This window comes from Rhinolophus ferrumequinum, chromosome 10 (assembly GCF_004115265.2).
Source record: "Rhinolophus ferrumequinum isolate MPI-CBG mRhiFer1 chromosome 10, mRhiFer1_v1.p, whole genome shotgun sequence".
Lineage (NCBI taxonomy): Eukaryota > Metazoa > Chordata > Mammalia > Chiroptera > Rhinolophidae > Rhinolophus > Rhinolophus ferrumequinum.
The window spans coordinates 24257287-24272089 of record NC_046293.1 but is presented as its reverse complement, the minus strand read 5'-3'; positions in this window follow the sequence as shown (position 1 = coordinate 24272089).

Below are 14803 nucleotides of genomic sequence, written 5' to 3'. Positions count from 1 at the left end.
CACAAGTTACAATTTTACCTAGTATTTAGATGCAAGTAATTTCTTTCACAACTCCACTTGAGTCAACAAATCTCTTTACTTTGTAAGTGTTGAATTCTGTATTCCTTTTTGTTAGGGGAGGAGTTGGAAATGGGAAACCACCTGGTTGGATGCTTAAGTTTTTTAGTAACATAAGATGCAGTGTAATGGAAGTGTCCATGCTCTTGAAATTGTAAATGAAGGTACAGGCTTCACACCTGCACATTTGGAAGGTCTTCGTTGGTTATGATTACTCATTCTCCTTACAGCTTCAGTAGCCATCATTGGCAGACACAACTTTGCAAAGCAATAAATGTGTGTAGTGAGATGCAGAAAATTCCAAAGCTGGACCCATCAAGGTATACCTGGACAACTCAATTTGCTTTAAAAGTTTTCATAGTAAGGAAATCTAGCTGTGTACCCAGGTAGATCCACCACCTCCAACCTAAATTTGGGTACAAAGTACTTGATTCCATCCTGGACATACAGCAGGGAATTCCCCCAGATTGCAACAAAGACTGTAGTATGTATTCCTTTTACCCCTGCTTGTAGCGACATGACATGTTACCATCTTTAGAAATCCAAGGAAGTTTCAGAATATTTCACCCTTGCCAAAAATCTGACCAGGAACCCCTCGAGCCTCTCCTTCCACCGAAGGAAGGAAGGAAGGGAGGGAGGGAGGGAGGGAACAACTGTCACCCCAATAAATTTAAAAAAATAAAGAAGGAAGGAAAGAAGTTTTTTTATTTGGGAGTATGTCCCCAAAAGAGTAGTTTTGATCCCTTTTCAGAATTTATTACCAAATATCTACAGCATACCCAGATAAGTAATGCGTTTGTGTGTGTGTGTTTGTTTTGTGGGAAGACTTCTACTTTCGGGAAGATGGAGATGACATACTTTGCTCTATTCCTCCCACTAAATACAACTAAAAATTCTGGACATTATATGTAAAACAAATATAAGATTCTGAAAGGTAGGAAAAAGAAGGCAGACTGGCTAGGGACCTCAAATAACCTGGTAGTAAGTTCCATGGGCTTTCTTTTGGCCTCGTATGTCCCTAACTGGATGCTACAGAAGTCAGCAACCTGGACAGCATAACAAAAAAAAGCTCCAATAAAAGCCTTCTTTCTCTAGCCAAAAGACCAGGAAGGGGATAGCCTACAAAGACAGAAACTTCTAGGTAATAACTACTCTGCTCCAGCCAAACACCAAATAAAAAACTATGGCCACACTCACACCCCCACACCAGCAAAATCCTAGAGGGGAGCCTAGACTTCCACCCTCATGAGGCTGCGTGAGACTCTATAATACCCACCTTGGGGTGGTGTTAGGGAATTAAGGAGTTCATCCTCGAGGGCTAGTAACGAGGCTCTCCCCCAACCCCCTGCAATGTCAGTGAAGACCACTTGTGGGGAGCTGAAACTAACACCCCTACCCAGCCCAGCAGTAACAAGCCCCCAGCCCCTCAGGGATCAATGGAGGCCAAATGAGGAACCTGGACTTTTACCTCCACGTGGCAGTAATGATGTGGTGCCCCTTCTTTCCCTGTAGGAATGGTGTCTTTAAAAAGCCACCTAAGGGCCGGGCCGGTGGCTCAGGCAGTTAGAGCTCCATGCTCGTAACTCTGAAGGCTGCCGGTTCGATTCCCACATGGGCCAGTGGGCTCTCAACCACAAGGTTGCCAGTTCAATTCCTCGAGTCCCGCAAGGGATGGTGGGCTGTTCCACCTGCAACTAAGATTGAACACGGCACCTTGAGCTGAGCTGCCTCCCAGATGGCTCAGATGGCTCAGTTGGTTGGAGCGCATCCTCTCCCCCAAGGTTGCCAGTTCGACTCCCGCAAGGGATGGTGGGCTGCGCCCCCTGCAACTAGCAACAGTAACTGGACCTGGAGCTGAGCTGCACCCCCCACAAGTAAGACTGAAAGGACAACAACTTGAAGCTGAATGGCACCCTCCACAACTAAGATTGAAAGGACAACAACTTGACTTGGAAAAAAGTCCTGGAAGTACACAATGTTCCCCAATAAAGTCCTGTCCCCATTCCCCAATAAAAAAAAAAAAATCTAAAAAAAAAAAAAGCTACTTAAAATAAAGGCTTAAATTAGATCCAGGGTCTATAATATAATGCAAAAGTGTGCACATTTCAATAAACAATCACTCCTTATACCACGAACCAGGAAGGTCTCAAACTGAATGAAGATTGTCAACCAATAGATACCAACACCAAGTGAATGGAGATATTAGAATTATTTTCAGGAAGACATGATAAAAATACTTCAACAAGCAATTACAAACACAGTTGAAACATGAAATTTAGAGAGCTTCAGCAAAGAAATAGAAGCTATGAAGAATCAAATGGAAATTTTAAAACTGAAAGATACAATAAAGTGTAAAGCTCAGTGGACGAGCTCAAATGTAGAATGGATAGGACAGAGGAAAAAAATCAGTGAACTAGAAGATAGGCCAATAGAAATTACCCAGTCTGAACAACAGAAAAAAAACAGACTGAAAAAAAAAAGACCAGAGCCTCAGGGACCTGTGGGACTCTAACAAAAGATTTAATATTTGTACCATCAGAGTCCCAGAAGGAGAAGAGAAAGAGGGCAGGGCTGAAAAAGTTCTTGAAGAAATAATTGGTGAAAATTTCCCAAATCTGGTGGGAGATTTTTAGGCAAGGAGGCTTTTAAGACAGTGAACCTATTCTGTATGATACTATAATGGTGGCTACGTGTCAGTACACATTTGTCAAAACCCACACAATGTACAACACAAAGAGTGAACTGTAATGTAAACTATGGACTTTAGTTAATAATAATATATCTGTCATGCAGGGCGGCCTGCGGGGTCTCTGCTCCTGCTCCCCACATAAGAACGCAGGATATGGTGAGGCCAAAAAGGAACACCCACGGAGCCATAAGTAGGGGGTTCATATCACTATATTCTCGCTGGCCGCATCCACCTCTCTGCAATCCGCTGTTTCTAGCTCAGCCACCATCTTCTTGCTAGCCCCCATTTGCTGCTAGCGTAACCACGGCAGTTATATTAGTGGCCAATGGCTCACTGGTTACAGCTGACGGCCAACTAGTCACAGCTGATGGCCATCCAATCACAGTTGATGGCCATTTATTACCTGAGCCAGCACCTTTCCATGTGAGGCCGAGAGCCTGGAAACTGCACTCCTGGCTCTGTCCCCACAGTATCCATGTTGATTCATCAACTGTACCAAATGTACCACACTACAGCAAGATGTTAATAATGGGGGATATTGGAGGGAGGAGGTTAAAGGGTATATGTAAACTCCGTACTTTCTGCTCATTTTTCTGTAAACCTAAAACTGCTTCAAAAAAAATAAAGTGTTTAAATTTTTTTAAAAATTAGTAAATAGCAAAGTGAATAATTATATTAAAAATGTGATTCTTTGAAAAATTAAAATAAACTACTGGCAAACCTAGTCAAGGGAGCAGAAGGGGTAAAATAAAAAATAACAAGAAAGAAATAATCATAAAAAAAGGAAGTTTGTTTTTGTTTTTAATTATGAGACTGCTTTACATAACTCTTTTGTCACAGGTTGAGTGTGGGGACAGAGCCCCAAAAAGCAGTTTCCAGGCTCTCGGCCTCACATAGAAAGGTGCTGGCTCAGGTAGTAAATGGCCATCGACTGTGATCAAATGGCCAGCAGCTGTGGCTAGTTGGCCGTCAGCTGTAACCAGTGAGCCATTAGCCATGAATATAACTGCTGTGGCTAGGCTAGCAAAAAGAAAAAAGGGGGAGCTAGCAAGAAGATGGTGGCTGAGTCTGCAAGCGGCACAGTGAGGGTTGAGAATTGTGTTGCTCCTGGTTCCTGTGTCTCCAACCCAGTCGCCAGTGAGAGTATAGTGGTATGACTTCCCTACCTATGGCTCCGTGGGTGTTCCTTTTTGGCCTAGCCATATCCTGCGTTCTTGTGTAGGGAGCGGGACCAGAGGCCCCGCCTGCCGCCCCGCACGACACTTGGCTTAGTCGGCAGGATCCCCTGCATGACATTGAGTTTTCTGGAAAGCAGACTCTACTATGGAAATTTGCATGCATAATATGGACAGATAATTTTTGACAAAGAAGCAAAAAACATACAATGGAGAAAAGACAGCCTCTTCAATAAATGGTGCTGGCAGAATTGGAAAGCCATGTGCAAAAGAATGAAACTGGACTGCTATTTGTCACCATGTACCAAAATTAATTCAAAATGGATCAAAGACTTAAGCATAAGAAAGCATAAGACCTGACACAATAAACTGCATAGAAGAAAACATAGGTACTAAACTTATGGATCTTCAAAGAGCATTTTATGAACTTGACTCCAAAGGCAAGGAAAGTAAAAGCTTAAATAAATGAATGGGACTATATCAAACTTAAAAGCTTCTGCACAGCAAAAGAAACCATCAACAAAATAAAGAGGCAACCACCTGAATGGGAGAAGATTTTTGCAAACAGTGCCTCCAATAAGGGGCTAATATCCAAAATATACAAGGAACTCATACAACTCAATAACAGAAAAACAAACAACCCAATTGAAAAATGGGCAGAGGACCTGAAGAGACATTTCTCCAAAGAGGACATACAAATGGCAAATAGACATATGAAAAAATGCTCAACATCACTAATCATCAGAGAAATGCAAATAAAAACCACAATGAGCTATCACCTCACCCCGGTTAGATTGGCTATCATCAACAAGACAAATAGTAACAAGTGTTGGAGAGGCTATGGAGAAAAAGGAACCCTCATACACTGTTGGTGGGAATGCAGACTGGTGCAGCCATTATGGAAGGCAGTGTGCAGGTTCCTCAAAAAATTACAAATAGAATTACCATATGACCCAGCAATCCCTCTCTTGGGTATCTACCAAAAAAATCTGAAAATATTTATGCATAAAGACACGTGTGCTTCAATGTTCATTGCAGCTTTATTTACTGTGGCCAAGACATGGAAACAACCAAAATGTCCTTCGATAGATGAATGGATAAAGTTGTGGTATATATACACAATGGAATACTATTCGGCGGTCAGAAAAGATGAAATAGAACCATTTGTGACGACATGGATGGATCTTGAGATTATAATGCTAAGTGAAATAAGTCAGACAGAAAAAGTAGAGAGCCATATGATTTCACTGATATGTGATATATAAACCAAAAACAACAAAAGAACAAGACAAACAAATGAGAAACAAAAACTCATAGACACAGACAATCATTTAGTGGTTACCAGAGGGTAAGGAGGGTGGTAGATGAGGGTAAAGGGGATCAAATATGTGATGATGGAGGAGAACTGACTCTGGGTGGTAAACACACAATGTGATACATGGATGATGTAATACAGAATTGTACACCTGAAATCTATGTAACTTTACTAACAATTGTCACCCCAATAATCTTTAATTAAAAAAAAAAAAGAGGGCCAGCCCAGTGGCTCAGGCGGTTGGAGCTCCGTGCTCCTATCTCCGAAGGCTGCTTGTTTGATTCCCATATGGGCCAGTGGGCTCTCAACCACAAGGTTGCCGGTTCGATTCCTCAACTCCCACAAGGGATGGTGGGCTCCGCCCCCTGCAACTAGCAATGGCAACTGGACCTGGAGCTGAGCTGCACCCTCCACAACTAAGACTGAAAGGACAACTTGACTTGGAAAAAAGTCCTGGAAGTACACACTGTTGCCCAATAAAGTTCTGTTCCCCTTCCCCAATAAAAAAAAATCTTTAAAAAAAAATTGTATTATCAATTGGAATAGCGCATTTGCCAAAAAAAAAAAAAAGAAAGAAAAGAAATTTGCATATATAGTGTTTATAGGGAAGTGCCTTCAGAATCAATATCTGTGGGAGAGCAAAGAAAGTAGGATTGGGCAAAGAGAGAAGCTGAACTCAAGAAATCAACTTTATAAGAATTCAAAAAACAAAAACTTCTTATTCACAGGGGAGTTATTGTCTACATACTCCTTCTCCCCTTCCTACCTTCCCAAACCATATATAGATAAATTAGTAGAACTAATAATAAACTTTAATAAATTTTTGGAAATAAATCAACAAGTAAAAATTAATTTTATTTTTATATTTTAGCAAAACTCAAGCTACAATTTTTAAAAAGGTAACAATTACAATAGCAACAAAAATATAAAATGCCAGAGTTAATTCCAACAGATTTGCTAGAGTTTTATGGAGAAACTTAAAAGTTTATTAGAAGCCATTAAAGAAAATCTAAATAGAGAGGAGTATTCTTAGATAGGAAATTCCCCAAATTGATTGTTAATCCTCAATAAGAATTTTTAATTTATTAAACAAACTCATTGTAAAATTCACTTGATAGAGCAAGGAGTCAATAATAGTTAAGATAGTCATGAGGAAGAACAGGTGAGAGCATTTGCTTTACCGGCTAGCAAGACTTACAAACAACATGCTATTCGGTGCAAGGAGCAAGGATAGATAAATTGATGTATTGATAGATAAATTGATTTATTGAACAGAAATCAGTTTATCATTATGTAGTAAAGTTGTACATGACCAAACCTCAATCCACTCTTACCTAGGGAAACTCTTGCACCTGTGCCTCTGCTAGTGCACAGGTGCAAGGGTGTCCATGGCAGCATTGCTTATAATATTCCCAAATTGAAAAACAAAAAAGTTGAACTCTAATACAGGCATAGCAAATCTTGTTACTAACGTGTCTTTTTAGCTCATAAGTCACTAAACCATGAGGAGTCACATGGAGAATAGTATACACCATCCAGAAATGCCTGCATAGGACCTCAGTGTATCTTTGGGAAGGTGGTGAATGTATTATCTATGTGGAGAAAAAAGGTGAAACAGATATTTCACCAAAAATACCAGAAAGATGGACTGTCATCAAGACTGCCAGTTGATTATTAAACCTCATTCCTCCTGAGCACACAGCTAAACTACATTTCTCAGCCTCCTCAGCTGTTACAGTGGCCAAATGATTGGACATTAGCTAATGGAACCTGAGCAGAAGGATAAACAGTACTTCCAGGGCTGGCCTGTGAAATCCCCATATGTGCCATCCTCTGACTCATACTCTTTCCAGCTTGGTGCAGCAGCCATACATAGTGGCCTTGGATATCCTGTATTGAAAATGGCAGAGGCACCAGACAGAAATAGCCTGGGTCTCTAATTCAAAAGTGATTATCCCAAGCAAAATAGTGTTTCCAGAATCTAAGACTAAACATTATATGATCCAGACCCACATTTCCTCAGGTCCACAGTCCCTTATCTAAAACTCTTGGGGACAAGTGTGTTTCAGTATTCAGAACTTTGGGGATTTTAATAAGGTAATATAGTATATGTATTACATACCAGTATATATGTATTACACACCTTCCCCAGCCAGATTTGGGGCAGCACCCTAGACTTGAGCACATTGATACTTCTTCTATAAAATACATGAATATTTGCTTTGAGTTGAAGCCTATAAGCAACCTCACCTGTTCAGGGTAGATTTTGCCACCAAATGAATTTTGGCACAAGACTTATTAAAAACACTTTTGGTTTTCAGAGCTTTGTGGATCTCAGACTTGCAGATAAGAGACCGTGTAATTGCAGCCAAAGCCCATCGTGGAGACACAGAAGTAACTACAGAAAAGGAGTAATGGGGTCGTATTTGTTTTGGTGTCAGCTTATGCCCATGATTATGAAATTAAACTCCACTGAGACAGTGGATTCTCCAATCAAGAGATTTGATGTGGCATAATCTTCACGTTCCATTGGCGAATGCTTAGTCATTTGGCCATCATAACAGCAAGAGGAGGCTTGGAAATGTAATTTAGGTGTACGCCCACAATGATCTGGACCAAACTTTGGTGAACAGCTGGTGATCTCTACAACAGTTCACCCTTCTGGTCACTAGGGTCCGGGCTATGCCGGTGACTATGAAATTAAACTCCACTGAAGGGGTTTTTCCATCAAGAGGTTGGTATAGCTGTTTCAATCTTCCAATCTTCAGTCTTCAATTGTTTCCTTTTTTCCATATATTTATCTTTCATTGAATTTGTTAATGTTACAGAGTTCTTCACTGCCAAACCATGCCTGAGAATTCAAAGGAAAAAATGGTACAATGGACAGCCTCATCTACCCATCATACAATATATTAAAACTTGATTCATGTGCATTTTGATAATTTCACAATCTTTTAAAAAATTATAACAAGAATTGGTTTTAAATCTTCTGCAGCTCTTTAGATTTCTAGTCCAGTATGCCATTAAATAAGTTCCACATATCTATCATAGTTCATTCTTTAATAACATAACCCCTTCAATTTGTTCTATCATGGACTCTCCTGTAGCTTTGAGGGGCCACTGCTCAGTTGTACCCTAGACCAGAGCTCCCTTATGGTATCTCCAGTCTTCTCTGAGCCATGTCTGCCCCATCTCAGATTTCTTTAGATTCCATCACTCTTTCTGATCCAACAACGTGATACAAGCTCTACAAACACCCCAACATTATGAATATTTTCAATGTCTAATGTGTGTGGAAAAGACTATTTCCAGTTACCTGGGTTTTAAATTAATACTTAATTTATTAAAATTATAAGTATAAAATCTGGTTTTGTTTAAGCTTTTATATTCAACTTACAAATCTTGCAAACTATTTATAAATTTTTTTAATTACTTTCATTTTTCTTTGATTGATGTTTAAATCAATCAAATTGAACAAATTTAAATTTCCTTAACAATTAGTCTCATCTTCAGAGTTCATAACATTTCCATAACTGTTTTAGATCATATTTATATGCTTCATATATTTGATTTTTTTTCTCATGCACTTCAATTGTCTGACAAGGTAAACTTAAAATCCTCATATGCAAAATCTTTCTTATAACATAAGCAACTCTTATAAATCTAACTACTTGATTTACCATGTTTAGATGTTTGATTTGTCTTAAGTGTTCTAATAATGTTTATAAGCTTGAGCAGTGCCTTTTATTTTTTTTCTTTGAATTTCTACCTCTCCTATTCCAAGAGTAAGACCAAATTCTATGTTGTTTAGTTGTTGTAGTTTTTAAGCAGTTCTTCCTTGACTTTGAGCAAACACGATTCTTAGAGTCAGAATCTTCCAGACATGGGCCTTTACAGTTGCCTTATTGAGCCTTTGGGTTTGCAGTAAGTTCAATTTTTCTTTATATTAAGAAAATGGTATGTTCCCTATATAATAAGTGATCCCCACTCCTTTTGATCTCTTCACTGGAAAAAAAAATATACCTTCCTCCATAGCTAAAGTCACCATCTGGGTCTCCCAAATTCAAATTCATAGCCAAAAATTGCATTATTAACCAAAGGATGTTAAAAGTTACAATTCTAGAGCCACCTTGAGATGGTTAGAGGTAACTCTTGGGAACTTGTGGGCAAACCTAATGATAGTGACTGCTCCACACTTCATTCCCATACAGTCCACAAGGATAGTTAAGAGGCTGAGCAGACATGACCTAGTTGGGCCTGCACAGAGCTCACACACACGTGCTCAGGAATGCATACGTTGCTCTGAAAGCCTGGCTGGAAAACACAGAAGTACAAAATGTTATTCATTCACCTGTTAACTTAAAAATAAAAGGCCAAAATGAGAAGCCACAAACATTAATTTGAGATCAAAAAGAAAGAGCTATCCAGGAAGCACTAATTGGGTGGAAACCATCTAGCTCAAGGTCAGTCATAGAAGTGGGCACCCAAAAGCCTGTGAGCTCTTGCTTGCTAAGACCCTAGCAGCTCCTGTTGCTAAAGCCCCCTATCTATTAAAAAATAACCCTGTGTCTATTTAAAACAGCCTGGTAACCATAAAAATAGTCACTCTCCTATAGGCATTAGCCACAATAAGCTACTGTAAACTGCCAAAGTGAAAAAAAAAAAAAAAAACCCAAGTGTATCTGACTCCAAAGCATGACACAAAGCATGTGTTCAAAACCACAACCCTGTGCTGTCTGGGCTTTGGATGGAAGAAACTCTAGGGATCCTGCCGTCCCAAGAACATCATGCTTTTTAAAGACCCCCATTGTCAATGAAGCTAGGGATGGTTTTGTCCATCTCCCGATAATTAATGAAAATGATAACTAACATGCAATATGCTGATTCTGAGTTACTTCAGAAAAAGTTATGTTACTTAAGCTTCACAACCCTTTGAGTAAGCAATCCACCCCCCCACCCCCGCCCCTTTTAGGTGACAAACAAAAGCTTAGAGTGGTTAAAAGACTAAGACTAAACACTCTGTTGCTGGGATTTGAACAGAGGCAGAGCTGACAGCAAAGCTCTCCTCCATCCTGCTCCCCGGCAAGAGGGGCCTTCTGTGCCCTAGGATTTCCTCAAAGCAACAAGATGGCATGTCAAGAATAGAGGCCTGAGGTAGAGGGTCCTTGGCCTAGTGGTCTGTAAGGGGACTGATAAACTTTCAGGGGACAAGGTAGCAAGAGCAGCTTAAGTCCACCTGGTACCCTGGGGCTTTGCCCAGTTGTCATCTGGAAGATGTATTACCCTCTTGTCACTGCTTCATGCCTTTTGCACTTTTCCCTATCTATAGCACCATGGAATGAAGGAAGACTGCCCTCACTTCAGAGGCCGATCTTAAAATCTCAAATGTTGCTTTTGTCCATTACCAGCCTTCTCTCCACCCCCCACCCCCCACCCGAGCCAGCCACGCTGCAGCCTATGGGGAGATGGCAGCATAATCCCAACTGCACATGTTTAAGGGGAAAAGACCACATTTGATGGACAGATGAGAGAGGGCTGCAGAGCCGGGATGAGAACCTGAGAAATTTGAGTCAGGTCTTTGAGATTGGATATTTGAGACAGACGGTCCCTTAACCTTGTGGATTAAAACCCTCACCCAGGCATCTTGGGGTTCCTAACTCTTCTGACAAAGCCAGCTCTACCACATCCCAGAGTCTCTATTGCCCCGTTACCCCCTCCCCACTGTTGCTAAATTTAAACCTCATCTGTCCTTTTCCTGTAGGACGTGGGTATTTTAAGGGAGCGACAGTGTGGTACTGCAGGAGATGCAGTGACAGCAGCACTGTGAAAATAAGTGTGCCAGCTCTTCCTCTCTGTCTGTCAGAGGTGCCCGCCCACCAGGGACCTGCCCAAAGGATGCTGGGTGAGGAAAATGTTCTCAGGAGGTGAAATCCAGGAGAACATACCCTCAGTGCACGGAGGAACACAGTGCACACAAACTCATCTTCAGACACCCCTCTTAAACATCCCAAGATGTGAGGGATTCACCGGATCAACACACAGTCCAGAGGAGCCCTGAGATGTGATAAGTATGGGGGACCCAGGGGCCACACTTTAGAGATTGAAATCGAAGGGACTATGAGATCTTCCATAGCTCCTAGAAGACTGTGAGCAAAAATGTCATTCTTGACCCACCCACAAAGCCCACCGGGTGAGGGTTGGTGGGTGGGGAAATGGAGGTTTCCAAATTGTTGCTGATTGGTGCATCAGCCCGAAGGTTGCAGGTGGGATGAAGACTCCTGAAGTGGGCAGAGCCCTCCTACGTTTACACACTACCAGTGTATGTGTGTCCACCACCCAGAAGGCACAAAGGTGAGTTTTCAGGTCTCAGGTCTGATAATGGGAAGAAATACACACTTTGTTCTTGAACTAGTGGTTACCATATCTGCCTCTATAGCATGGCTTTTCCCCAGGGCATAGCTCTTCATCATGTACCTTTCAGGAAGCTAATTAATTTTCAATGCAGAGTGGACTTCAGAGGAAAGCAACCCTCCAGTGCAGAAGGAAAAAATGGAGTTAGGCCAAAGGAGATGTGTTCGCTGTTTCAAATTAAATGGGAATGGTTAAATTCGAAACCTTACCCAAGGCTTGGCACCCTAAGGCTTTGCCAGATTCTGTGAGAGAGGTTAGGGAACATCCTTCCAGGAGATCTTAAGCAACAAAATAAAAACCCATTTGGACTTGTGCCTGCTGTCCTCTCTGCATGATCAGAGTTGGCATCTTGCTGCACTCCTGATTCCTGTTTCCAGTGTGTGTGGGGTGGGGTGGGGAGGAAGAAGAGGGAAGGGGAGAGGAAGAGGGAGAAGGGAGAGGGAATGGAGAGATAGACTGAGATTGAGAGGAGGGTGAGCCAGCAAGCAAGAACAGTGTTTCCCTCAAAATAAGACCTGGCCAGACAATCAGCTCTAATGCGTCTTTTGGAGCAAAAATTAATATAAGACCCGGTGTTATTTTACTATAATATAAGACCGGGTATAATATAGTATATACCGGGTCTTATATTATTTTTTGCTCCAAAAGACGCATTAGAGCTGATTGTCCGGCTAGGTCTTATTTTTGGGGAAACGGTAGTATGGGGTATATGGTGGCACAAGGAGTTCAAGGTCTTCTCCAGGCCTCCAGTCTCCTACTTACACCACCTCCACCCACCCATGATTCATCTACTTGTCCAATTGTCATATAGGGAGATAGCGGTAACCATACACTGTGACTGGGTTGTCAGACACTGAGGGTGAAGACTAGGAACAGGAAAAGTCACACCTATAAGACATAATCAGTGGTCAGTGGCTCTGATTCTGGAGAGTCTCCAGGGAACTAATGTAGGACGGTGCATTTCAGAAGATGCTTGCTCCCAGGGACAGATGATCCAGGAAGGCCGCACGTCCGTCTGAGGTTGGGCAGATGCTAAAAAAGACTACGCTGCCATTCGCCATTCTGTACTGCAGATGTGTGTACATGGAGGGGTGGGGGGACAGAGTTTATGGCAAGCTTGCCCGCCCTCTCCCCCACCTGCTCCCTAGGGCTTGGGCTTGAACTTCAGGTGAATAAAGACTCAACGCCCGAGTCTCAGCCACAGTGCAAGGGCTCCAAGGGCAAACACAGAAACAATGGGATGCACTTGGCTTCAACACCTCTGCACGGGAAGGTATGGTCTCTGAGGCTGGGGTGGGTCAGGATGAGAAGGGACGGCAAGAGACAGGAGAGGGACGTGAACTCACTGAAATTCAAGGCCACAAACTAAAAAAACTCTCATACCCCTCTGAGAGCTAAGGCTCTCCAATGTCTGAAGGCTCTACCTATTGAGTCATCACCTGAGTCTCTCAGGGACTCAGGTTGAACAGGTAGAGCTGTCTCCCACACAGTATTGCCACAGACATGGCAATGTCAGCTTGGCATCCAGGCGGCCCCGCCACTAGCCTTCCAGGACAGAGGGCCACTAGAGCAGTTCTCCTCTGCCCTCCTACAAATAAATGAGAGCCACACACATCACCTCATTCATCATTTACAGAACCCCTATCGTGTACCATGTCCTGTGTGAGTTGCTGAGGATAGAGCAAAGCTGGTGGCAGAGACGGCATGTACCATAGTGTAGTAGGAAGTGTGATGGGGGAGTGAATAAGAGATGCCAGAGCACAGAAGACTTCCTGAAAGAGGCAACATTCAAACTGGGTCTATAGTGATAAGTAGAAGATTGCAAACAGAGTAGAACAGGTAAGTAGATAAGTAGAATAGTTAGAACATAAGCACACAAAGGGGAAAGGACATAACAGGCAGAGGGAACAGTACATGCAGACACGGAGGCAGGAAAGAGCAGGGTGAGTGTGGGGCAATATTAGTGGTTTATGTGACTGGAGTCCAGGTGTGCAGGGGTGGTGGCAGAGAGGGGCCAGGGAGGGAGGTAAGGCCTGACACACCGGGGTTAAGGGGCCTCACAAGGCATCAGGACTTGACCCTGGTAGTGACTGGGAGGTAGAGAAGGTTCTAAGAGGAGAATGGTATACCCAGAGTTGCACTTTAGACAGGTCACTCAGACCCAAAGTTGAGCTGGAGTGGAGCAAGACACCAGAGACAAGGAGAACAGGTAGGCAGGAGGTAGGAGGCCCTGGCAACAGACCAGGCTTGTATTGAAGAGGCTGTGAATCAATCCAGACAGCAGCAGCAGTAGGGGGAAGAGAAATATATACACATCTGAGAAATTTTGAGGGGCAAAAATTGCACGGTTTCATCATCATTTGGACATGAAGTTAAGGGAGAGGGAGAAATGTAGACTGACTCCCAGGTTTCTGACTTAGGCAACTGGGTGAAAGGCAATAGGGAAAGTTAAGCAAGACTAGAGTAGAAGTCAGGCAAAGGTTGCGTTTGAGGCACAGGAGGCCTGAGTAGACATCCCAATAGGAAGCTGTAAATAGGGGTCAGGAAATGTATGCGGAGGCATCCATACACAGCTGGTCGTTAAGCCATGGGTAAGGATGGGGCACCCAGCAGAAATAAGACTGGGCACTGGATGGGGCACAGGGTAGGCCAGTGAGCTCCACCTCCACCCCACCTGTGTTAACAAGAACCCCAAAGAACATTACTGATACTCAAACTCCCTCATCCTACAAAAAGGAATTAAGACTTTGATCCCTGGTATTTCCTGGAGCAGGGATGACATAGGAAGGATACTCCCACTACAGATCCCTCTTCTGAAATAGACCCTTACTACCTAGGGAACATGTCTCAGAGCCCATTGTCTCTTGTTACAAATAGCAGGGTAGCCTGCCCTCTCCCCCTGGACTCCCAGGCTGGGAGCCCATGTGCTCCAGGCAGAATATTCCAAGAGATGGGAAGGGACTGACAGGAACCCCACAAAGCCCAGGCATCTGCAGCATCCCCTGAATCGTCGATGCTTTTCCAGGGAGTCTTGAGGGGAAAGAAGCAGTGGGAGCCATCAGCCCCTGACTTACTTGCCTGTGGCTTGGCACCCAAGACAACCAGCCCTGACCCCCTCACCTCTGCCCTGCTCAGAGACCCAAATGGGCCCTGAGA